Here is a 26,539-nt window from a genome sequence, read left to right on the forward strand (position 1 = left end):
GCTGGATCAGGGAACTCGTAGGTGGGATCCCATGGGAAGCAGATCAGAGTAGTGAAGTTGCTTGGGAAAGCTGGTACGTCTTTAAGGATAGCATACTCTGAAGGCAAGAATCATCCATCCCAATACTCCAGAAAACAAGCAGACATATCAGGAAACTGGTGTGGCTAAGCAGGCAGTTTGTGGTGGAGCAGTATACAGAGTGGGGAAGCAGGGACAGGCTACAAAGGAAGAATTTGGAACCCTTGCCCAGATGTGCAGGGGTGCTGTCAGGAAAGCCAAAGCTCACCTGAAGGTGATGCTCAAAGGGTTGCAAGAGCAACCAGAAGAGCTTCTTCTGCTGCATTAGTAGGAAAAGGCCAAACAATTGGGTTTCGTGGTGGAACCGGGTGATTGATTTGGTGACTGAACACACATTAGACTGAGGTACTCAATGCCTTCTCTGCCTCAGCCTTTATCAAGGTCTCCCAGGCCCCTGCTTATTGAAGGAGTCCAGAAAAAGGAGCAAAACTACCCAGCTGTAGCTGAGGGCTAAGTACAGGGTTACTTGGTAGAAATCACAGAATCACAGAATGGCTGTGGCTGGAAGATACCTCTGGAAATGGTCTAGTCCAACCTCCCTGCTCAAAGCAGTCACCTACAGCAGGCTGCACAGAACTCTGTCCAGTCAGGTTTTCAGTATCACCAAGGACAGAGATTCCACCGCCTGTCTGGGCAGCCTGTTCCAGTGTTTGACCAACATCACTTAAAAAAAGGGTGGGGTTTTATTTATGTTTAAATAGAATTTCCTGTATTTCAGTTTGTGTCCTGAACATTCAGTTTGTGTCCTGTCACTGAACATAAGTGAGAAGAGTCCGATTCTATCTTCTTTCCTTTCTCCCATTGGGTATTTATACACATCGATAAGATTCCCCTGAGCCTTCTGAGGTTATGAACAGCAAGGTCAGAGAAGGAGAGGAGGAGGTGCTCCAGGTGCTGGAGCAGAGATTCCCCAGCAGCCCGTGGAGGACCACATTGGAGAAACAGTGCAGCCCACACAGAGTCAACACTGGAGCAGGTGGATATTTCCTGAAGGAAGCTGCAGCCCATGGAGAGCCCATGCTAGAGCAGGGGAAAAGTGTGAGGAGGAAGGAGAAGCAGAGATAAAGTGTTATGGACTGACGACAACTCCACACCACATCCCCACTCACTGCACAGCTGGGAAAGGAGGAGGTAGAGAAGTCAGAAGGGAAGTTAAGTCTGGAAATAAAGGGGTAGGGGGAAGGTGTTGTTTTAATTTGTCTTTGTTTCTAACCATCCAAATCTATTTTAATTTGCAGTAAATTAAATTAATCTTCCTGAAGTCGAGTCTGTTTTGCCCATGCCAGTAATTGGTAAAGGATATCCCCATCCTTACCTTCACCCATGAGCTTTTCCATCTTATTTTCTCTACTTGTCTTGTTTGAGGGAAAGGACTGATGTAGTGGCTGGGTGGGCATTTGGCAGCTCACCACAGTCAACTGATCACACATGCAAATCCAGAATAACAATCCTTCATCCAAGGGTGCTGAGGGATTTTCCAAAGTCCTTGCAAGGCTATTCTATATCTTCTCTGTAACATCATGGAGATGTGGGGAGGTCTGTGATGACTGGAGAAAGGCAAATGCCTCAATCATCTTCAAAAATCCAACCACCTCATTTTGTTCCTTGGAGAACCACAGAACTAGTCCTCTTGGAGTGCATCTCTGCAAGTGTGAAGGAGAAGGTGATCAAAAATGGAAAGAACTGATTTATCAAGCGCAAATCATGCCCGACCAAACTGTTTGCCTTCTGCAGTAAAACAAGCATCCTGATTGCCTTTCATAATATAATGAGGGGATTTGTGGACAAGGGGAGAGCACTGGACATAATGTAGCTTGGCTTCAGCAATGTTTTCAACACTGTTTTCCACAATAATCTTGCATCAGTATTAAGATGCTATGGTCTGAATTAATTGACAAGATGAATAAAAGTGTCGTTCGATGGTCAGAGAGCAGTGGTTAGGTATTTTACCTGGAGGCCAGTGCCAATGGGAGTACCACAGGGGTCTGCCCTGGGACCTGTCTTCTTTAGCTCCCCTATCAATGACCTAGAGGAGCTTACAGACTGCTTGTTCATCACATTTGTTGATGACTGCAAGATGGGGTGTGGGTTCAGCTCCTATGCTTGAAAGCAGGGCTGCCATCCAGAGTAACCCAAAGTGGCTGGAGGAATGGTACAACAGGAACTTTATGAAACTCAACAAGGACAAATGCAAAAACCTGTATATAGGGCAGATGAACCCCTCAAAATAATGCAGGTTGGGGATCAACTGCTTAGGGAGCAGCTCTGTGAGAAAAGTGCTGGGATCCTGGGGGACAGTAAGTTGGATGTGGGCTAGCAGTATGTCCTGGAAGCAGAGACAGCCAATGGGATCCTGGGCTGTATGCACAGAAACAGAGCCAGAGTGATTATTCCCCCTACCAACACTAACTGGACCACATCTGGATACTGCATCCAGCCTCAAGCCCTCCAATACAAGGAAGACATCAATGAATCAGAGATTGTTCAGCGAGACCACCAAGGTGGTGGGAGCTGGAGCACTTGCTCTATGAGAAGAGGCTGGGGGAGCTAGGAGCTTGGAGCATAGACAACTTTGGGGGTACCTAAAAGCAGTCCCAGTACCTACAAAGAGATCACACAGGACAGAACTGGGCTCATCACAATGCTGCATGGCAGGAGGGCAAGAGACATCTGACGTAAATGGAGACTAGAGAAGATCACACTGGCTATAAGGAGAAGCTGTTTTCCCATGAGGGCAGTCAGGCAGCAGCACAGATTGCCCAAGGAGGTTGTGAAGTTTCCATCCTTGGAGGTTTTCAAGCCCAACTAGGTGAAGTCCTGAGCAGCCTGGTCTGACCTCAAAGCTGACCCTTGCTGCAAGCAAAAGTTTGGACTAGAGACCTACTGAGGTCTCTCAGCCTGAACTACATTGTGATCCTGCCATAATCAAAAGATTCTTATTAACTAAAAGAATGGATCAAATGCAATTACTGGGATAACTGCTTCATGCTTTCGCCTGTCTTTCAGACACTGGTTCCTGTTAGAGTTATTAGAGTTTTTGACTTTTTGCGTAGGAATGATAGCTTGAATGACCTTCTAATGTGTTCAACTGACCTGATTTTTAATCTTTCTACCATAATAAAGATAATTCCCAATTACTTTGCCACATCCCTGAGCTATATACCATATAACTATGTTCTTAATATAATGAAAAATGTATCTATATCTTCTTACGTGAAGTAATTTTTCTTTGCTTGTATTAAATACATTATTACTGCCTTGCATCATCTTTTTAGGCATTTCTCATTACGTAGCTAAAGGTGTCATCTAGTACCAGTTCTTATTTTTTAATATTTTGAAACCAGCTGAGAGTCTGCCCCTCACCCTAGATATGTCTAGGTACCTACAAAGCTTGCTTTGATGGCTACAATTTCTGATTCAGTCAAAACATTACAAATTCAGGTAACTTTTCCTCTACCTTCCAAGACTGCAGTGTATGTAGTTCAGTAAGTATAAGTTGTTTTTCTATGCCCGATTGAAGCCACTGAAGAAGGAATTAATTTTGTACTTTATTCTGTTCTCCTATGGAAGTGACTTAGCCTAAATCTAACATCTTTGAAACTTTTGTCAGCTAGAGAGGTTTTCCACGCTGCTCACTAGTTAAACTCTTCTAAGTAATGAAGACAAGGGTTTTCTTGTTGTTGATGCCTGGAGATGGATTTCTGCAGACCACAGTTAGAGGATTAGGATTCAGAATACATACTCAGGATACCATTCAATGGTGTTATGTGGTAACAGTTTCTGTGTACCAACTAGTTGTGACAACCTATATCAAATGCAGGATAATTCAACCTTTTTTTATTGACAGCTAAGATGCCCTGATTTGGTCATCTTGTCTTACAGTCAACCAGAGATCAAAATGAGTTCAAAGAGCCACTACAGAATACATAAATAATAACTTTCTGTGCTGTGATAATTTATTGTGTGGCAAAGCCACTTGCCGAGAGCTCACCACTTAATTTTGTTCTTTATTCTGCTGAACACGTTCGCTAAATCCTGAGCATGGAAGCTTTGAAAACATAATTTAGAGTTCTACTTATTCCATTAGTGTGACATCCGTTTGAATTAATTCAGTTTGACTTGGTTCCTGGCAGTCTGATGGATCACAGTTGTCATTTATACTAATGGTGGCAGTCTGTCTCCTCCATTTCACGTGCCTCTTGCTAAAATTTTCATTACTCGTTACAACAGAATTTGACTAGTCACTGGAAATAAGTAAAATCAGTTCGCAAAAAAAAAAAAAAAAAAAGTATTCACTTATAAATCATATTAATGAATACAATCCCTGTACTTTAAACAACAAATATTCAAGTAGCCTTGGAAAAAAATGTATGGGATGTTTTGTAGATAGGATATGAACAATGTCCTGGTAAAGCCTTGATTCTCATGCACCAAACTCAGTAACATGTTTCGTTCATTGTTGCCTTTCAGAGATGAAACAGATGAAAATAGTAAGAGAGTACATTTACATAACACCAAGTCTTCTGAACATTGTCAGCTTGTTCCCCCAATTTCTAAACTTTAATTCTGACATGCACATGCGGATTGTGGGCACAGTGATTCATTGGTGCAAGGATGAAGAATGAATCATCCCAAAATGATCATGGAGGAGGTGGATATGGAGGGCACACCAGAGGCAGCATGCCGTACCATCTGAAAAACATGTGCTGGAATGATTGAAATGCTCTTAGATGCAGTCTTTCTCTGACGGTTAAAATAGAGCAGAGTGATTTCTCTACAAATCTACCCTGCAGAAAAATATATTCTACAAATAAAACTAAATTTTAGGTGCAGTAAAGACATTTGGATTGTACTTCCATTTCTACTTCCCAAATTAATCTTGGTTTTAAATAACAAGGTTAAGTGTTGGAGTGTCATCTGTGATGTCCAGTAATCTTACCTTGCACCATGCTGAATGTTGTCATCTAACTGTCCTCTATTATAACAAATAATGACCTTATAGCATCATATCTGGAGAAGCCTGAAGAAGAAACCAGCTACACACACCTCTTCCTCACATCTGTCAAGCCCTAGAAAGGAACAGTAATGTGAGGAGTCTGTTCTCATGACCTGCTGTTAATATGGGTTCATGTAACCTGACTGCCTGTGTTACTGTATGTTCATTTCTCATTTCCACTTTATCTCTATATAAAAGTCTCTTAAAATTGACAGATATAGTAAAAGCCAGTGCATTTATACAGTCATCCATAAACATATTTTCCATTCCCATCACTTTTGAGGACTAAGATCAAATTTCAAAATATACAATTAATATTGCATATACATATATATAATATAAAATATAAGATAGAAAATGAGCACACAGTAATAATATGGGTATTTTGCGTAAGAAACATTGAACAATTTGAGGGTTGGTTTGTTTTTGTTGGGGTTTATTATTATTATTATTATTAAGCAGATGAAGCTATACTTTTTATTCTTTGTTCTGTGGTTGTTCAAGATACCGGCATAAAATTCCTCAGAAGTACTCCACTTGAGACAAGTTGGATAAATATGACTTGTTCCAAAAACACAAAAGAAAACAGAATTGGGTTAATTCCAGTTATAACAACAAATCTTTTCCTAGCATAATGGTTTGATGTTTCCTACGAGAATTCTTCTGTTTTATGGAAGTACTTCATGAAATAAGAAACTTCCAGTACAATGCCAGTGTTGAGCAACCAGGAATTTACATTCCTTGCGGAAACAGCTGTGCCCATTACTGATCCTGCCAATTGTTCTGGGGTGAGATGTGAAACAGAAAGTGTTAGTCAGGAAATATTATTGTCTTACATGAAATGATTGCTTACCCTAATAATCAGTGCCGTTATCTAGGCAGCAGGGGGTGCATATTATTCAGGTCATTTTTAACTCGTGATCATAGTCTGCACTATTAAGAATAACCAAAGGGAATCTACATTAGTATTTCATATAAAGGCTTGAGGCAGCAACTGAAGATTTTCTCCTTATATACATTTTCTCACTGGACATGAAAGGAAAAATGTCTCAGGAATGCAACTGATAAACTAATGGATAAAAGGGTTGGTTTGGTAGGAATTTTTTTTCTTTTTTCATTTTTTACAAGCCTTAAACTATAACAGATTCTAAAACCCCAGCTGAGTCTGTTTTGGCTTCTGTTCATAGCCTCCATAACTGGATGTTTTTACTTCCTCTAACCTTCTTTCAGAACTGCACTACAGCAATGAATACAGCAAATCAAAATATTTTCTAACGTAATTTTGTCAGAAAATACCAATTAATCTCTACTGAAATATTGCTCAAATTTTTCAAGGAGGATCTGAAAGTTAGAAAGTTATCCCAATGCAGCTAAAAAGGCTAAGGCAATGATAAGTAATGCCGAAGTCAAGGTCCCTACTCCAATTCTAACTTATAATCAGGACTTAAATTTCACAGTCCTACATATTAAACAAGCACATGCAAGGGTTCTTAAGTGAAGATGTTTTTCTCTGTCTCTCACTATGCAAATTCAGTTTAATTCAGTCACAGAAACAAGTAATGGATTTTCAGAGCAATAGTTGTTTTCTGGGTGGCAGTAACACTGAACGGTGAGAGCATCTGGATGAGTTTGCACAGCCCAGCCCGAGCGCAGCTGCCCAGAGGCTGTCCTAGGCATGTTCATCCCCGCTGCTCACCTGCCCCATCCTTTCCCACCTATGGCAGGTATGGATGTCACAGGTTATCCTACAGATACTTGATAGCAGATCTGTAAAATAAAAAAGGATTCACTTTTGAGGAATTTAAACAGTCTCTCATCTGGATATTAATGGTTTCAATTAATTTTGTTTCTTGTCTCAGTGAAAGGTCCAAGACATAAAGGTTCAGTAATATGGGAAAAGCAACAAATTCACTTTTAAACAAATAAATGTAAAAGAACAGAGAATATCATAATAAAGGTACTTTAAAAGAAAATGCTTGTTTATTTTGATTGTACTTAAACTGGCATTTGTTCTCTCTGTTAAAGAACGACCTCAGCGTACTCATAACTACACTGTGCAGGGAGAAGTGAATGAGGGAAACTAGGGAAATGAAATCCTCATCTGAGTCATGCATGAACTTTGCCTTTCAGATTTATTAAGGCCATTTTATCTTATCTCTCAGATACTGAAAAGGGATTACAAAAATATTGCTTACATACCTAGAAATTGAAGAATCTTCCATTGGTAAAAATCCCCATACATTGTGCATTCAGTGAATGCTATTTATAATAGTATGGCTACTATCACATTTATAGAGCTTTCTGCCCAGGTACAATGGATGGAGGAATGGGGCCAAACACAGTGAAAACAAAGTGTCACCATGAATGTTTGGTACCTTAAAGTCACTAACAAATTGCTTGTTCACTTCACTGGGACAAGGATTTCGACTACAAACGCTCTCTCTGAGTAGGAAATCTGTCATGTACCAATTGAAAATACACATTTATCATTTCCATTTCTGAGAGCAATAGTTTCTGATCCATTCATTTGGACATTTCTACAACATATTAAAATGAATAACATCTAATATTTCAGAAAGGCAGTAAAATGTAACTACAGAACTTTGTTGGAATCTGGTAATTTTGAACACAACTTATCTATCCTATTCCTTGTTGAACTATGCCTTCACTTAATAACTGCGTGGCTAGACAGTCTTTCTTTCTTTCCTTCCCCAAATTCATGGCGGCTGTATTTACCCCATAAAGGGCCAGACTGTTGAATACACATAGATTAGGTTAAATTGTGAGAAAATTGTTCCTGTGATTATCCAGCTTCTCAGATGCAACAATTATTCCGAAGATTCAACAGCTGCTTCATGTTTCCCAGTTACAGCTACAGGCTGGTCAGTAGAAGGAAAGATTGTATCTGATTTTTAAATTATTTTTTTAAAGTTGTGTTACATTACACTCAACTAAAATGCCAAGCAGAAATCTTAAGGTGAAATACTGAAGTCAAGAATCAAAGACAGATCTTATTCTCTCACCTCACATAAAAATCAAGTAATTGGGAAGAGAAAGAATGCAAACATTAATATGGGACTCAGTGATCATTTTTGTAGCAAACCTAATTTCCAGAGATACCCTGACTTGCTCAGCTGTTGAGTGAAAAATCAATGATTGGAAACTGGGCCAATACAGAGAACCAAAGCTGTCAACGTTATGTTGCTCTCCTGCTGCTTTATTTCTCCCCTCTGTTGAATCCCTTCACTTGTTTCCAACGCTTCTGCATTGGTTTCACGTTACTTGTTCTTTGCACATTTCATAACCATCTTCTATGTCGTCCTCACTCTTTTTTTTTAAATCTCCTTTGAGTATCTCAGTGTTTTCCCTCTTTATGAAAAAAAAAATATATATAAAACCCAATCTTCTTAATTCTAATTTCTTAGCCATCTCTTTGCTTGCTTCTCCTGCTCCTGGTTTTGAACTTACCTTTGTGTCAGTCTGCATAATTTCTTCATGTGTCAAACTGTCAGGGAGAGGCAGGAGTGTTTTACTGCGGTCAGACAAACTGAAGACAGTCTTGTTTGCTCTGAGCCAAAGTACATTTTGGTTTATGAGTCCCTTTTTTGAAAAAGGAGTGGGTAGATTGTTTCTGTGGGGGTGGGGTGGGGGTGGGGGGTGGGGGCAGGAGAAATTCCCTAGAAATGGACAGCTGAGAATTTAGCTTGGCATATATCTTATGTACTGTTATTTCTGTACTGAGATTCAGGAGCAAATTAGACAAAATATTTTTCCATACGACACCCTGAGCACCAAAAGGGGAGTATGTACACACTGAAACTCCATCATGCCTTCAGGCTTTCCCAGGTGGGGAGCGCTGCGTTAGCTGATGATGCTATATCTGGCACAATTTATGAAGCTCCAGCTTGTCTATGCCCCTGCAGCCATTCCTGAGCTTCCCATGGACTGCGGCAGGTTTGGACACTGTACAGTGATTTGTGTTTTCATGCCAATTTTGCTCTGCAAGCCTCAGCTTCAGATACTGCACCCTGTGAAAAGGAACAGGTGAGGTGCCTTGGTTGTATTTATGACAGGGAGCCCTCAGGCCGAATGCAGGGCCTTTAGGGATCAGCAGGGCACCCTATTCTGTTGCGCTGGATAAATGGACTGAGGTGGATGTGAGGCCTTGCACTGTCTTTTAAAGTGAATCTACAATGGAGATTCAATATGGTGCACTTCCTTGCTTCCCTGTCAACCTGCCAAAACACTAGGTGTTATATGTACTAGTTCTGCAGTGAGCTGGGTCTACAGACCATTGCTAAATTTATTTCTTTAAAGTTTATAACCCTATGATATTATGTCTTAAAGAATATTAATATTTTGGTGTCTAAATATGAGCTACGTATATGAATATCCAACTGTAGTTAATCCAGGAAAGTGATCCAGCTAACCTTTGAATGGACACCTGGTTGTAGTCAACTGAATTGCTCTAGGCTTGAGTGACTGTATTAATTAGATCTCCATGAGCTGTAACGGGAGTTTAGTCACCTAATGTACATGTAGATACATACATTTAGATATCTGAACCTGCAAGTTGATTTCATCCCATTAGTATCTCTATGAAATCAATGGAGAGAAATGAGCTGGTCTGTGATGTAATTAATTTCACCCTAAAATGCACATCTAAAATATGGTCAAACAAATACCACCCCGGGATCCTTTGAATTTGTTGCCAAGTTTACACTTTTTATAGCTTGCTACTTTTATATCTAATTTAGGAGCTTGATTTCAAATATTTTCTTGGAAGTAGAATACTTCATAGGCAAAAAATATACAGGAGGAGGTATACATAGGGCAGCTAGTTCTTCCCCTTTGTTGTTAGCTGAAAGCACAGTTTGTTCAGATATAATTTTGAAGCCTGGTTCGTTTGTAAGCTCACTTTAACATATCCTGAACCTGTGGAAAATATATTACCATTTCATGTTTTAATTAGCACAAATAATTGTTCATTTAATTGCCAATCTCATCAGTAAAGAGCCTTTAATAAGAAGATACAGGCAGTTCCAAACTCATATACTCTTCCACGATAAAATTCTCAAGGGTTATTTTCAATTAAATATTCTGTTAACCATTACGAGGCTTTCTGAATCAATTGATTTTGCTTTTCTATTCCAAGGTTAGATGTTCATTGTGCTTTTTCCCACCATTTTCTCTCCCTGTAGCAAGCATAACAGTGAAGTAAAAGACTCAATCAAATAAGGTTAATAGATTTTGAAATGAGAAGGAACATTATGATCTTTAATAGCCTGACTCCCTAAATAACACAGGCTGTGGAAACTCAACCAGCAATTCCTGCATTCAACATTTTCAACTTTTAGGACATCCATTAGAAAGTTATCCAGTCTTGATGTACAAACTTCTAGAAATCTAGAATCCAACACATCCCTACTCATTCTATTTGGTAAATTACCCTGAAAGTTAGACCATGTACCAGACAGCTTTCATCAGGTTTTGATATCTTTTTTTATCTCAGGCATCCACAGCTTCTCTGGGCAACCTGTGCTAGTGGTTCACCACCCTCACAGTAAAGAATTCCTTCCAAATGTCCAATTTAAATTTACACTTTTTCAGTTTAAAACCATTCCCCCTTGTCCTGTCACTACATACCCTTGCAAAATCTCTCTCCAGCTTTCTTGTAGGCTCCCTTTAGCAACTGGAAGGCTGCTATAAGGACACCAGGAAGCCTTCTCTTCTCCAGGCTGAACAACCCAAACCCTCTCAGACTGGCTTCATACGAAAGGTGCTCTAGCTTCTGATCATCTTTGTGGCCCTCCTCTGGACTCGCTCCAACAGGCTTGTGTCCTTCTTATTTCGAATACTCCAGAGCTGAACGCAGTAATCCAGGTGGGGTCTCACAAGAGTGTAGTAGAGGGGGAGAATCACCTCCTTCAACCTGCTGGTCGTGCTTCTTGTGATGCAGTCCAGAATATGTTTGGGTTTGCGGGTTGCAAGTACATTGTTGGGTCACATTGATCTTCTCACCAACTGACACCCCCAAGAGCTGCTCTCAATCCATTTCTGCTTAGCTGGTATTTGTGCCTGGGATTGACCGAACCCAGGTGCAGGACCCTGCATTTGGCGTTGTTGAATTTCAAACCCACCTCTGAAGCCTGTCAAGGTTTCTCTGGATGGCACCCCTTCCCTCCAGCATGTTGGTCACACCACACAGCTTGGTGTCATCTGCAAACCTGCTAAGGGTGCACTCAATTCCACTGTCCATGTCACAGACAAAGATGTTGAACAGCTCCAGCCCAAGTACTGACCCCTGAGGAATGCCACTCATCATCGATCTCCACTTGGACATCAAGCCATTGACTGCAACTCTTTGAGTGCAGCCATCCAGCCAATTCCTTATCCATTTGAGTGGTCCACCCATTAAATCCATGTCTCTCCAGTTTAGAGACAAGGATGTTGTGAGGCACAGCGTCAAATGCTTTGCACAAGTCCAGGTAGAGGATGTCAATTACTCTTCCCTTATCCACCAACACTGTAACCCTGTTTTAGAAGGCCACTAAACTTGTCAAGCAAGATTTGCCCTTAGTAAAGCCATGTTGGCTGTCACCAATCACCTCCTTATTTTCCACATTTCTTAGCATAGTTTCCAGGACAATCTGCTCCATGATCTTGCCTGGCACAGAAATGAGACTGACCAGCCTGTAGCTCCCCAGGTCTTCCTTTTTTCCTCATTTGAAAAATGGGGGTTATGTTTCCGTTTTTCCAGTCAGTGGCAACTTCACTGGACTGCCATAAATTCTGAAATATGCTGGAGAGTGGCTTAGGCACTGTATTTACCAGCTCCCTCAGACTCATGGATGCTTCTCATCAAGTCCCATGGACTTGTGCACTTTCAGGTTCCTTAGATGGTCTCAAGTCTGATCTTCTTCTATAGTGGGTGGTTCTTCATTCTCCCAGTCCCAGCCTTTGCCTTCTGTGATTTGGGCGGTTTGGCGCTGGTGAAAACTGAGGAAAAAAAGTCATTGAGTACCTCAGCCTTCTCCATGTCCCACGTAACCAGGTCTCTCATTTCCTTCCTGAGAGGGCCTGCACTTTCCCTAGTCTTCCCTTTATCAGTGACATACCTACAGAAGCTTTTCTTGTTGCCCTTGCCTTGACACCCTCGGCCAAATTTAATTCTGTCAGGGCTTTAGCTTTTCTTACCTGGTTCCTGGCTGTTTAGACAATTTCTCTGTATTCCTCCCAGGCAACCTGACCTTGCCCCCACCCTCTGTAGGCTTCCTTTCTGAGTCTGAGTTTGTCCAGGAGCTGCTTGTTCATCCATGCAGGCTTCCTGGCATTTTTGCCCAACTTCCTCTTGTTAGGACACATCGCTCCTGAGCTTGGCTTGTATCTGAGCTGTGATGATGTTTTGGCAAATTGCTTTCATTTTTGCATTTAATTAGTCCTCATCCACTTTTAATGACCTACTTAGATTTTGTGAAATTCTTTTTCTGTAACCACTGTGACACTAAAGATGAAGTAAAATTTCTTGCCAACATCTATTATACTTACTAAGACATATTTTTTTTGTCATCCAAATTTTTATATCATGTTTGTTTGGCAGAGTTAAATAGAAGTTACATAAAACCTTTTTGATTGTCATTAGTTATTTCAACATCCTTTTATTTTTATATGAATGCCTTTCATATTGGACAATCGTTTGGACTTACTAGACCTTTGAAAGCAGCACTATCTTTTAATGATCAGGCACCAGATTTCTAAAAACTGGAAGACTCACTGATTCTTCTCACAGAAGGGAAATCAACTGAATATTCACTATGAAAAGCAAGAAAGCCATCAATAGCTTCACTATATTTGGGGAATAAATGGTAGCTGCAGACAATGAATATATTAGAAAAAACTGTGCTCTTTAGCTAAAACTTGGAAGGAAGAAAAATAGATGCTTTTCTAAACATAGTTTATAGTTTTAAAATCGTTAGGCATATATGTGACTGGCTTATTTATTGCAAGCACTGCACATTTTCACAAAAATCTATTTTTTTAACCTTCTTCCAGCCGAAAAGTGAGACTCACATTATTACTGACTAATTTTCCTGTATGCATGTATAACATCAATGATAGTGTAAGTAAAACCCAAGCCATTCTTTGTGCAAAATTTGTTATACTGTTTTTTTTCACTATATATATTTTTAGTGAAAATTGGCTAATTCTAAAAGTTTATGGCCACATTTAATCACTGAGCATATTAGTATATCTGATGGTTTCATTGGAGATTTGTAACTGCCTGTAGTATTTCAAAAGGTAATGGATTTCATCATTTGTCAATGTTGTAAAGTGTGTAGATGTGCATTCTGGGGAGCAAAACAACATATCAGTTCTTAGAAAAGCACCAATTTTCTTAAAGTTAATAATGAGGAAATTCCTTTACCCTAAGTGATAGGGAACTTCGTTGGGTTTTTTTCTTCTGACTTGTTATTTATGACTGGTAGTTTCATCCTGTAGGTCACTAAAGACTAAAAGTACAAAATATTAACTGAGATTTTGACCTCAGTGCTTTTAGAAAACAGTGTTACTTGAGAAAAACATAGACCATTAAGGCAATAAAATACTGTTTCCTTCAGCTTTGTATTGACTCTTTTTATTTTCATATAAAGTAAAAATTTCAGTTTATTTTTACTTACTAAATGCCTTACTAAATACCATACGATTTTGCAATATAAAAATAATCTTAAGAAAAATTATTCTTTTCATCTTGCTTTGTTTCAACCAAAGCCTTTCTCCTGGAGTTTTATTAAAATATTAATTAAAAATATTCAGAACAATTGCATCATTAAAATCTCTTTTAAAGAGGTTCAAATACAGAATACAAAAAGGCTTTTACTATTAGTTCAAATACTAAAAATAATCCCACATCCAGGGCTGTCCATAATGTTTAGAGCTTTCAATTTAAAGGCTATCCTACTTTTGGCATTCACCCTTACTTAATTATTTCTTACTTGGGGAGAATGATTCTTTCTCTGGCTGAGGCAGCAGCTGCATTATATTGATGTAATCCGAACAGGGCAAAAAATGTATTTGTTATTCTTGCTTGGACAGATGACTTGAGGAGACTCTATACAGGTAACAACATTGTCTCTTTGAGGCAAATCCATCTGCCACTGTGTTTACTAAGTTCCTTCCACATATCGAGCTTTCTTTTGATTCCCTTCATTATACAGTTATTTGTGTTTCATTAATTATTCTTACCAAAATGGAACAAATCAAAACACCTGTGATGCTAAAGGTGCAATATTTAATCCTTTTCAGTATTTCCAGAATAGCAGTTATTTTTTTTCAAGGGACAGTTTTATTACGACTTAGAGGTCACTGATTTCACGCGTAAGTATGAATCTTTGACTACCAAATATACCATTGACACCAGGCAATTGATTTATATCTAAATTATTTATTTGTGACACATTAGCTGTATGCTTAACTCACAAGAGCTTTATTACCCTTGGGCCATGTCAAAGTTCGTCAAGTTTGATGTCCTGTTTCCAATGGTGACAAAAATGAGCTGTAGTTGGAGAGAGGTACAAAGCTCTGTAGGAGATCCTGCGACCATAGCAACCTCCTCTCAGTTTCAAGAGCCACAAAGAATTAAGCTTTGTATTCTCCTTCACGTAAAGTAGTTTGACAGTAGATAGTCGTGCAATCTCTGTGAATATCAAACATGATTTTGAATCTCAGCATCATTGGCCTTGTCTTCACCTTCAGAAAAGACCAGGTTCTGGATACCTGTATTTTCAGCAACTCCACTAAAAGCTAATGGAAACATATTTTAAATTCCTATCAGTACCTAATTTCCCTAACTATAACTCTAAATTGTTGGTATTCCAGCTCATTCACTGACTCTTTTCCAAACTCTTCAGTTTCATCAAGTTAAAAAATCTTCAATTTGTTTTATACTTTTGGCTGGTTATAGTAATTTCAGCCATCTTAATTTATAACAGCCTGCAGTAATTTATGCTGCTGCCAATTACATTCACTAGAGATACATTTAGCTAAAGTAACCTCATATGACTTGCTGTTAAATTGTATCAGTTTACTTTTTGCCTTCCAGATCTCTTTTTTCGTAACAGATATGTAGGCCTTACTGTGGTATTTTTGTTAGATTTATTTTCTGTGTGCAAGGATTTTTTTTGTTTTACTTGTTATTTTGCTTTATCTTTTCAGCTGCTCTACAACAGCTCCTAATATAGTCACTTGCATTACACATTGAATGATAGTTTGCTCCGTTGCTGAAGTAGAGCAAGCTATCTTACACAGTCTCACGGGGAAGAAAGTATACACACAAGGACCTACTGATGACAAATCAGTGTCTCATAAATTTATTACATTTTAAATTTCCCATGTTAACTCACACTGCAACAGCAATGGTCTGGTCCCTTTATCTGCACTGTGTAGAAATTTGTGAATGTTCAGGGGCAAATGGAAATAGATGAGCTAGATAGCCATACTGTGCAACCACAACAACTGGTAGAATATGAGCAAAATACACAGTTACAAAAGAGGAAAATATTTTCATTATTTCATTAGCATATTTGCTAGTGTCATGTACAGCTTGAGCAGCAATTTTTCATGCAATGTTTGCATCCCTTATCAAACTTTTTGCATCCTAGGTATTTGAGAAGCTTGTCTTAGTTCTGTATATAACCCAGTTTCCTTCTTTGCATGTGTTATTTCTCAGACTATAACCGTTGCTGTTCTTTCTCTCTGCCATTTTTTTCCTTGCCCAGTCTTCCAAGTAATGTCATTTTAGGATTAGAAAATGCTCTTTTGCATCTCCTGATATGTGCAAGAACACATTTCCTTGGATTTTTGACAACTTCCATTATGGACTTCTTCATTTATGATGGCTGCATAGCTTAACAGCCTCTGCATATACCACGCTCCTGCCTACACTGAGCAGCTGAGCCTTTGTTGTGTTTGGGATTATGAAATTTTTATCACATCCCTTGGATCTTCACCACAGTACTAGATTTCACCTAATGTAGTTCTACTTAGTAGAAGTAGTATTTAGCAAAATCACTTAAAGCCACATTCCACCATGCAATTCACATTAATTAACTCCTTACCCTGCCAATGGTCTCTGCCAACTCACCATAAAAGAACTAGAATAGGTTTCTATATAAAACAGCTGTGTCTTTTATTTTGAAACATTAATCACAAATTAATTGGATGTTCTTCATCACTGCCCCTTAGAAACACACTGTAATGCACACATCTTGCTCAATAACCTTCAACAGGGAAGGGCATATGTATGGATACTACCCGTGTGGTGGACCTGACCTGGAGAGAGATTTTTTTACATGGGAATGTAGTGATAGGACAAGGAGGATTTGCTTTAAACTGAAAGAGGGTGGGTTTAGATTAGATATGAGGAAGAAATTCTTTACTGTGAGGGCGGTGAGGCACTGGCACAGGTTGCCCAGAGCAGCTGTGGCTGCCCCATCCCTGGCAGTGCTCAAGGCCAGGCTGGATGGGGCTGTGAGCAACCTGGTATAGTAGAAAGTGTCCCTGTCCACAGCAGGGGGGTGGAACTAGATGCTCTTTAAGGTGCCTTTCAACTCAAACCATTCCATGATTTTATGATTATCTGAAAGCTTTGACTGACTCTGCTCTTCCTCCCACACTGCACTTAACTATCAAAAGGTTGTAGCACAAGAAACCAGGTGCTCCTCCCTTCATCCTCTGCCCAAAGTATTGGCTTCAGCATTCCAACAATTTCTTTACTTGATGCTTCCAGAAAGGGTGAAAATATCTTTGCAGCTGCTCACAGAGCCAGTGTATGATGCAAAGTCCATTAATGGCATAAACACAAAAGAGGTTTTTAGGTAAATAATAAGCAAGTTTAAAAAATTATTTTCCAGTGTAATTAATTAATCTAAAATTCATGACACCACCTGTTCTCTAATAGAAGGAGTTGGTTACTTCTGACAGCTTAGCTACATACTGGATGCTGATACCCACAGCTTTGTTGGCAGGGCATGTGAAGTACAAATGCTTTGAGTCTTCAGCCTTAAATATTTCATGATATATCCTCATCAATCTCCAATGACTGTACCAGGGGTATCATACATTTTCTACGCATTGGCTGGAAGCGTATACACACCGCAGTGCAATTGCACACCCTTCACTTTTATGGGAGATATGTGCAGATGGTGTCTGTATTCTTGAACAAAAAAAGAAAAAGACAATCAGAAAAAGTTAGATAAATACACAAATGTACCGTAGCTCAGCACATGTCCCCACAGTTTATTTGGGTATAGGATAGAAACAAACACAAACATGGAAATGTGGAAGGAGGGAAACCGAGAATGAGAGTAAAAAAAAGATTTTTCTTCTTCCTTCTAACCCCACAGCAGAATATTAATTTCAAAGTAACTATATGTCACCATTCTGAATAATATATGTGGTTAAGAGTAGGGCTCTGTTTAAAGACAGCCACTTCCTAAAGGAAACCAAAGTATAGTTAAGCAAGACATGAAAGTAAGAACTTAGGGACAGCTATTCCATGGCAGATGGATCTAGTGTTGCTCGCAAAAAATCACCTTCTCTCCTCAGTATTATAGAGTAGCCATTTTGAAGGTGACATTTTTAAGTTTGCTTCAGAGACCTAGTAAAGTACTTGAAGAGGTCATCCTATTGACAACTAAATAGTTGCCTTCCTGCAAATGAAAAGGAATACCTTTTTTTTTGCATAAATTTTCAGATAAAATTAAAACCTGGATTTCTGCACTGGATTGGTGAGTTAAAAAACATTCCATGCTTTAAAAATATCACAAAGTTATAAAAATAAATATTTTAAAAGAAATCTGTAATTCTGACAGTGAGGGGAAAAAACAGTGTCCACAATATAAACTTACAACTGACACTGAAATCTTTATAGAGGTTTTTTTCAAGGGACTTTTCAGCGTGTTTCCTTTTAATTTGCACAGACAAAAGCAGTTAATTCTTTTCCTAGAAGCCAAAGGTTTTCTGGGCCAGTAAGAAAAAGAAATTTTTCTGACTCTGACTCTGCTTTAACTTGATCTCAGACACATCCATGTTGCTCAAGCACTGGAAGGACTAGAAGATGGGACAGGCAGTGTGATGAGTGATGTGCAACAAGGTCCAAAGCACAAACAAGGAAGGATAAGACTTATTTTGTTTTCTAATATTGAAATCAACTTTATCCTGATAGTCTGCAGTCCAAAGTAAATACTTTCATCAAACTACAGTTTAGGGTCTATAACTAATATGAAACTATATGATTCTTGAAGACTAGATCCTTACGAAAAATGATGAATATTTTTGCTCAGCTTTTTCTGTCTTTTTTAAACATCCTACCAAAGGGTTATGAAATGACTTAGAAGTTCAACTAAATGAAGCAAAGTCCTAGAAAATGTGTACACAAATCAATCATGGTTTGATAGGAGTATTTACTGATAGATAGAAGTGTTATTTTGACTATATTTATATTTTCAATGGAATCCATACACCTTAGAAACTGTCCTAAAATCTCTCATTCCACAGTTTTACTTGGGAAATGGGAAAGCAGCTTTTTAATTTATAATCTCAGCGGCTAGTTTCTCAGTAGATATTTATATGATGGAATATTTTTGCTTCAGCAGATCTCTTTGATTGTCCTCACCAACCATTTTTGATTTTCTGGTTGACAGGATCACACAAATGTGCTTATGCATTACAAACAAGACTACTTGCTTTTAGCACAGAATAGTACAGAAGAGAATGATAAGGCATAAAGAAAGGCTGAGGAGATCATATGGAATAGATATAGAAACAGGCACTACAGGTCCATTTGACCTTGTAGGGGGATGGTCTGCCAGGAAAAGTTCTTCTAGGAGAGCGTGTAGTCAGTTGAAGATGCAATCAGATGTTCTGCTTAGATGGATAATCCCATATTTAGTGGAAGCCCCAATGTGCTGAAACACTGTATCTCTTTCCAAACACCTCGGGACCATTTATGCTGGCCAATACAGGGAACAATCATAGTGCAACATCTTTTGAAATCGAAATTGAGAAGATGGGAAAGTCGTAAGTTAGTGTTGTGGTTTAACCTCAGCTGGAAAACTAAGCACCACACAGCCTCTCGCTCACTCCCCCACAGTGGGCTGGGGGGACACAAAGGGATGAGTGAAAGTGAGAAACCTCTTGGGTTGAGACAAAGACACTTTAATAAATAAAGCAAAATCCACGCACGCAAGCAAAGCAAACCCAGGAATTCATTCACCACTCCCCACGGGCAGGCAGGTGCTCAGCCATCCCCAGGGCAGCAGGGCTCCACCATGCATAACGGTGACTTGGGAAGATAAAATGTCATCACCCCAAACATCCCCCCTTCCTCCTTCTTCCCCCCAGCTTTATATGCTGAGCATGACATCATAGGGTATGGAATATCCCTTTGGCCAGCTGGGGTCAGCTGTCCTGGCTGTGTCCCCTCCCAGCTCCTTGTGCACCCCCAGCCCACTCGCTGGGGGATGCTGTGAGAAGCAGAAAAGGCTCTGTGCAAGCACCGTTCAACAGTAACTAAAACATCCCTGGATTATCAACGCTGTTCCCAGCACAAATCCAGAACATAGCACCGTAACATCTGCTATGGAGAAAATTAACTCTATTCCAGCCAAAACCAGCACAGTTGGTTCAGAACTGTCCTCAGCAGTGTCAGCACATTGCTGACAATTAGCGTGCTAGAACTGGAATGCTCTTTTAAACTGTTGCCTTCTGGAGAAGAATTCCATATCTTTATATATGTCTACAAACGTATTTATATGTATATTTTTTTCCACTTGTGACCTGAGCTGACTTGATTCGATGGGGTCTTACCCCACGTTAGCATAGCACTGAGCTCAAGATAGTATACTTTGCTTTTCAATAGGGTTAAATGCACAAGTACAGGAATATATCATGTTCCAGCTCCTGGTCCCGAGGGAGCTCCTGTGGGAAGGCAGTTTTCTGTATTCCTCTATGGAGGCATTTGCTAAGTAATCCAGGTTTAGGTTACAGTGAAGATAAATGAGAAAAAGAACAGTCTCATGGCTAAGCAGATGGTTGGAAATCTTAACATTTGCCATCAGATCTGAGTTTGTTATTAAGCCATTTGTGAAGCTTTAAGGACAGTGTCCTCTCTATTTGTTTCCTATCAGTTGATTTCTGATAAACTTAATTAATGCTTTCCCCATGGTTTTATACCCCTTAGTGTGAAAGACTGAAGATAATTTTGCAAGATATAGGACAAGTTTGTCTAATGGAAGTAGAATCCTAGTGTTGCTACTGGTTGCATAATCCTTCAGTGAAATTTTTGGAACAATCTTTCTCTTGCTCCCTTATGACTGATAGCTCATGGAAGAACTTTTTCTGTATTCTTCTGCATTTAACAAGAAACTTCTGGCCAGAGCAGGAAAGTTAAAGAAGTTTGAACTACAGGCAAAAATCTCACTTTTTCCTAAACTTCTCAACCTTCACTACTGAATCTCTTTTCAATCTCTCTATAGAAATAGTGAAAGTAGCATTACTTATATTAGTGCGCTTTCTGTTAGAAATAATTTGAGTAGTATTATGTTCAGCCATAGCCATAAAAAGGAACAATTACACATGCCCCTGGTTCTTGAAGTACCTGAGCAAGCAGCAATTACTATCCCTCCAGGTGTATTAGGGATATTAGGTGGGATGGAATGTAAAAGGAACAGGGAATATGGACATGGTCTTTTTCATTATACTTCCCACCCACCCCTAATAAATAGTGATTCTGGCATTCTTGTTGACTTTTTTTAGATTGGCAGCACAAACCTTTCACAAAGGAAGAATAAAACTGGTGGTTTTGCTTCTAGGATTCATTCATTCATTCTCTAGTATAGCTAGACTTTTCCTGGTGCAGTCTATGGTGACATAAGGCTTTAGCTTAGTCTGATCACTGTCTGCTCCTCTGATTTGTAGATATTTTTTTTATTTTATTCCTGAGTTTACTTCTACTATGTGTCTTGACATGTCTCCTGTGAATAGACTAACAGAAAATGCAGAGGAGATTCTGCATGGATTCACAAGAGAAAATCTTGGATAGGGATCCTCTAGGGAATATTGCCAAAGTCAAAAGAAGACTCAGAGCAATGAAGTAATTTCTTCTCTTACCATAGATCAGAATTTAAACAGAAATGTATAAAAGTATTAACTAGAAGTATAGAATTGTATCATTTCACATTAGTGCACGGTTCTAAAAATAATTGAACCTGTGGGGCTCTATTTTTATATAGGAAATGATAAATAGCTTCATATTTGCTCTGGTTTTGTCTGGGGTAGAGTCAATTTTCTTCATAGTAGCTGGTAGGGTGCTATGTTCTGGATTTGTGCTGGGAACAGCGTTGATAATCCAGGGATGTTTTAGTTACTGTTGAACGGTGCTTGCACAGAGCCTTTTCTGCTTCTCACAGCATCCCCCAGCGAGTGGGCTGGGGGTGCACAAGGAGCTGGGAGGGGACACAGCCAGGACAGCTGACCCCAGCTGGCCAAAGGGATATTCCATACCCTATGATGTCATGCTCAGCATATAAAGCTGGGGGGAAGAAGGAGGAAGGGGGGATGTTTGGGGTGATGACATTTTATCTTCCCAAGTCACCGTTATGCATGGTGGAGCCCTGCTGCCCTGGGGATGGCTGAGCACCTGCCTGCCCGTGGGGAGTGGTGAATGAATTCCTGGGTTTGCTTTGCTTGCGTGCGTGGATTTTGCTTTATTTATTAAAGTGTCTTTGTCTCAACCCAAGAGGTTTCTCACTTTCACTCATCCCTTTGTGTCCCCCCAGCCCACTGTGGGGGAGTGAGCGAGAGGCTGTGTGGTGCTTAGTTTTCCAGCTGAGGTTAAACCACAACATAAACCATAAAGAAATATAAAGAAAGCCACAGCCTATAAAGTTTTACATACATCTGCAGCCTGATGACTTACCAATACATCTTCTTATAAATGGTGCAACTCATGTAGAAGGTGTGGCTAAAGGTAGTAATATTTCTTAAAGTATAAAGACTCCTAGAATTTTCAAATTTTTCCTGATCCCATGTTTATGTATCCTTGACTCTGTTTTCATAGGTTTAGTGATTAAGCAGTTTTCATCCTGAAAACATTAACAGTGTTTTTTCACAGGACACAATGTATTAATCTTCTGACAAGAAATTTTAAAATGCAGTTTTTATGAACAATGGTATTTCAGACCACTGGTTTAGGTTTACCCCAGAAAACCTTCAGTACGTTCTGAAGCCATAATCTCTATATCCACAGCTTCAGAAGATCCAAAATAATTCAAGAGTCAAACCTGTATGGGCCTGGGGTCATGATTAAAAACTGAAGTAAATCTAGCGAAACTTTCACATCTTCAGGTACATTTTTTAAAAAAAATCAACAACCTATAGCGATAACAGGCTTTTACATGAAATTCAGTGAGATTTCTCTTAGTGCATTTCTGTCTGCATACAGCAGCAGTAATACTACCCCAAGAATGTAAGTAAAGAGCCGACAGAAGGAACAGGTAAAATGTTATTTTCACTGATACTGATTTTTTGCTTGACATCAGATTTGGCTGTTATTTTGGGCTTTGTGTCCTGCAGTTGGAGATGATAGCTAGACACTGCTATCAGTTTTTCTGTTGAGAAATTAAAAATATAATTTTCTACCTAAATATTTACTCCTTTTGACTAGCTCTTGACTCTCCTACACTACTGGTAGACATTATTGAAATTAAGGAAATGTATGAAGAAAAATATTATCTAGCATAGTTTAAGATAAACCACTTATGTTTTTTAAACACAAGAGTAAATCCATGTGAATAGGAGAAATTATTCTTCTGTGGCATTAACCTATTGGCTTAATTGCTTAAATATTTTTAACTTTTCTTGAGAAAGTATTTTTGTTTTTCATACATATCAGATTGCATGTGTGAAAACATAGTTTACATCTTTAATGGTCAGGAGTTCATTAAAAAAAAAAAAAAGGAAGAAAATTCCTTAGCCATTTTGTATTCAAAGAAGTTTTATTCCTGTCTTCCATGAACTGAGGCATGCCAGAATTTGAACAGAAGCAGCTGCATGCCCATCCTCACATCCTCTTTCAGTAGCGTGCATTTGGAAACTTGAATACCTTTTTTTTGCTTTCCAATATCTTTCCTCTCAGCATTTAAAGTCACTCTTTTTCTACAGTTTCATTCCATCATCTCTTTCAAACTCTGTTACCCAATCACTTTCTCTCTTCATTTGTGTCTTCTTTCTGGCAATTCTCATCTGACTTAGAAACTGCTGTCCCTGCTGTTTTCCTCATTGTTTTTGGTAAAAAATATTTCATTTTGGTATCAAGTTATTTCTCAGATCATAGTGACTATATTAAAACCATACTTTAAAGTACAATTTGCTGAGTTCTAGTTCGTATGTTAAAAGTGAGTTATGCCAAAAGTCTTAATGTATTGGCAAAAAAACCCCACATACATACACCCCACAGAAAAAAAAAAAAAAAAAAAAAAAAAAAAAAATATACCCACTCTGTGAGGTTCTTAGATTTGTTTTAACACCAAGACCTCCATTTTTTCACAATGAGTAAAATATTGATGCTGTTCTATGGAATAGCAAATACATAGCTGAGAAACTAAGTTACAACAGCTCGTCTGAGTTCAGCAAGAAATCGTACAAAATTTTTTTAACTGCAGGTGTGGTAGGGTGAAGGCTTCTTAAATTATATTATGTGGAGAAATAAAGACAAACAAAACAATGCTTTTTTAAATTCCACTTTTCCCAGAGCAATCAAGATAAGGAACCTTTGTACTTCACTGTCTTTCTTGTAATGTGCAGTTGCTTATGCATGCCTCATGGTTGCTTCACAACTGAAATGATAGGAAGGCTCTCCAGAGCATATGGAAACTGATGTGAGCAGGAGTTATTAACAGACCTAGCCTTTGGGAAAAGTCTGTCTTATCAAGCCATGAAGTTTGAGTTTATTCTGACCACTCCGTATCCACAGGCTTGTGAAGTGTTGCTGACCTCCTGTCAGGTTTTCATCTGAACTGTCAGCTTCCAAAAAGCTGTGCTTCTGTCCCAGTGAAAGCACAGTTTATCAGGTTTTCTTTGCTTTCCTTCTGTAATAGAAACAATGAATAAATCCACCCTGTTAGTGTTCAGGACCTTTGAGAAAGTAAACTTACTACGGGGAAGTTATTAGAGCTGCTAGGTGTCAAATGGCCATGTGGAAAGCATTAGTATGCTGTCTGTAATAATTAAAGTACCTTGCAAACGAAGCCTTGTCTGTTTATGACAAACACTACATATTTTGATAAAAAATACGAGGTTGTTAGTTTTATAGTGTTCTTTAATGTGACTGAGTGGGATGATGAACTCCTTCCTCACAAATTCAATGGACTTTTTTGGCCAGAAGTGTGTACACTAAACTAATCATCCTCTCATGTTAGTCTGTAATGGACAGTTTCAAGGACTGAATTGCTCCAGAGGACCACTTCAGAGCACTGTTGAAACCTGCCCCCAGGAACCTTCTGCATTGCCATTCCCAAGGTGCCGGGGGAAGCCTGGCTGTGGCTGACTGCCCCATGCGTGGTGCCCTGGCAGCTCCAGCACCAGAACAGCCTTATGGAGCTCACACCCATCCCCACTTGCATGCAGCCTCACTGTTGGGCCTGCCAACAGCCAAAACCCGTTACTGTGGCTCAGCAAGAATATATTGCGATCCATTTCTCTTGCACTAGCATGTAAGGACAGTCATGCACCTCAGCAGCCAAGAATAACCCATTAAAGATGCATCAATGCATTGGACTAGGGAAATTGAAGGTATTATCTAAAACAGCATCAAAAAAGCAACACACGAATGCAAGTTTTTAAATCAAAAGATCTGGCTATGGTTCTGTCATAATGAGCAACATTTTTCATAGTTTTTAGCTCAGGACATGGCTAAGAAGACTACAGCAGTGAGAACATAAACATTCAACTAATGGGAAAGCAATTTGGAAGTGGAAAGATTGACAGATTTCTGGCCATTAAACAGAACAAATTATTATTGTTATCATAATCATTATTATTATTATATTTAATAATTATTATAATAAAAAACTCTGTTGTATTTGGAAACTGAATTCTGCCTCTGAGCCAGGAGCAATACTATCAAATTTTGTCATGTAGTACCACAAACACTTCAGTATGTGAAGTTTTGACTGCTGGTGTCATTGCTGGCCTGTTACTCCTCATCCCCTTGCCACATTCTTGCTTAGGGAAACAAAACTGTTTCTGTGACAATGTATCAGTCGAGATTTGGAGAATGACAAAGTGTTTTGGGGCAGGTGAGCAGTGAAGAGGGCTGCACATCAATTAAAGACCAGTTAAGGATCAGTCAAGAAACTTCTGCATATTTTTCAGGAATGATTGAAAGCCTCAAGCTTTAGAGACTACTTCCATGCATCCTGCGGAAATTAGCAAGACAAAGATGATTCCAAAAAGACAGGTGTAGTGGGTTAACCTTGACTGGCTGCCATCCAGCTGCTCTTTCACTCCCTCTCTGCAGGATGGGGGAGAAAATAACATTAAAAGGTTGTGGGCTGAGATAAGAACAGGGAGATCAGTCATCGATTACCATCATGGGCAAAAGAGACTAATTTTAGGGAAGATTAATTTATTGATAATTAATAACAGAGTAGGCACAGGATGATGGGAAATGGGGGCTATGTTCAGTCCATAACACTTATCTCTACTGTTTCTTCCTCTTCATGCTCTTCCCTTGCTCCAGCATGGGTCCTTTCTGTGGGGTGCAGTCCTTCGGGAATGGACTGCTCCAGAGTGGGTCCTCCATGTGTCGCAGGTCCTGCCAGAAAACCTGCTCCTGCATGGGCTTTTGTCCATGGGTCACAGCTCCTACCAGGAGCCCTCTCCAAGACTAGGTATCCACGGGCTGCAGATTCCTTCAGGACATAACCACTTTCTGCAGTGTGGTCCTCCACAGGCTGCAGGGTGGATATCTGTTCTACCATGGTCATAGGCTGTGATGGGACAACTTGCACCACCACAGTCTCCACCACAGGCTGAAGGGGAAACTGCTCTGGTGCCTGGAGCACCTCCTTCTTTTCCTTCTTATCTGACCTTGTTGTTTGCAGGGTTATATCTCCCAAATGTTCTCACTCCTTTCTCATAGCTACTGCACAGCAGTTTTTCAGCCTTTCTTAAATATGTTATCACAGAGGCATCCCCAGCATCACTGATAAGCTCAGCTTTGGCCAGTGGTGGTTCATTTTAGAGCTGACTGGAACCATCTGTGTCCAACACAGTGGCAGCTCCTGGTGTCTTCTCACAAAAGCCACCCTTGAAGCCCCACCTCACTCCTACCAAAATCTTGTCACATAAATCCAATACAACAGGACATTTCTGGGTTCAGGGTCTAACCCAGAGGAAAACTTGTAA

Source organism: Falco naumanni, chromosome 2 (assembly GCF_017639655.2).
Source record: "Falco naumanni isolate bFalNau1 chromosome 2, bFalNau1.pat, whole genome shotgun sequence".
Classification (NCBI taxonomy): domain Eukaryota; kingdom Metazoa; phylum Chordata; class Aves; order Falconiformes; family Falconidae; genus Falco; species Falco naumanni.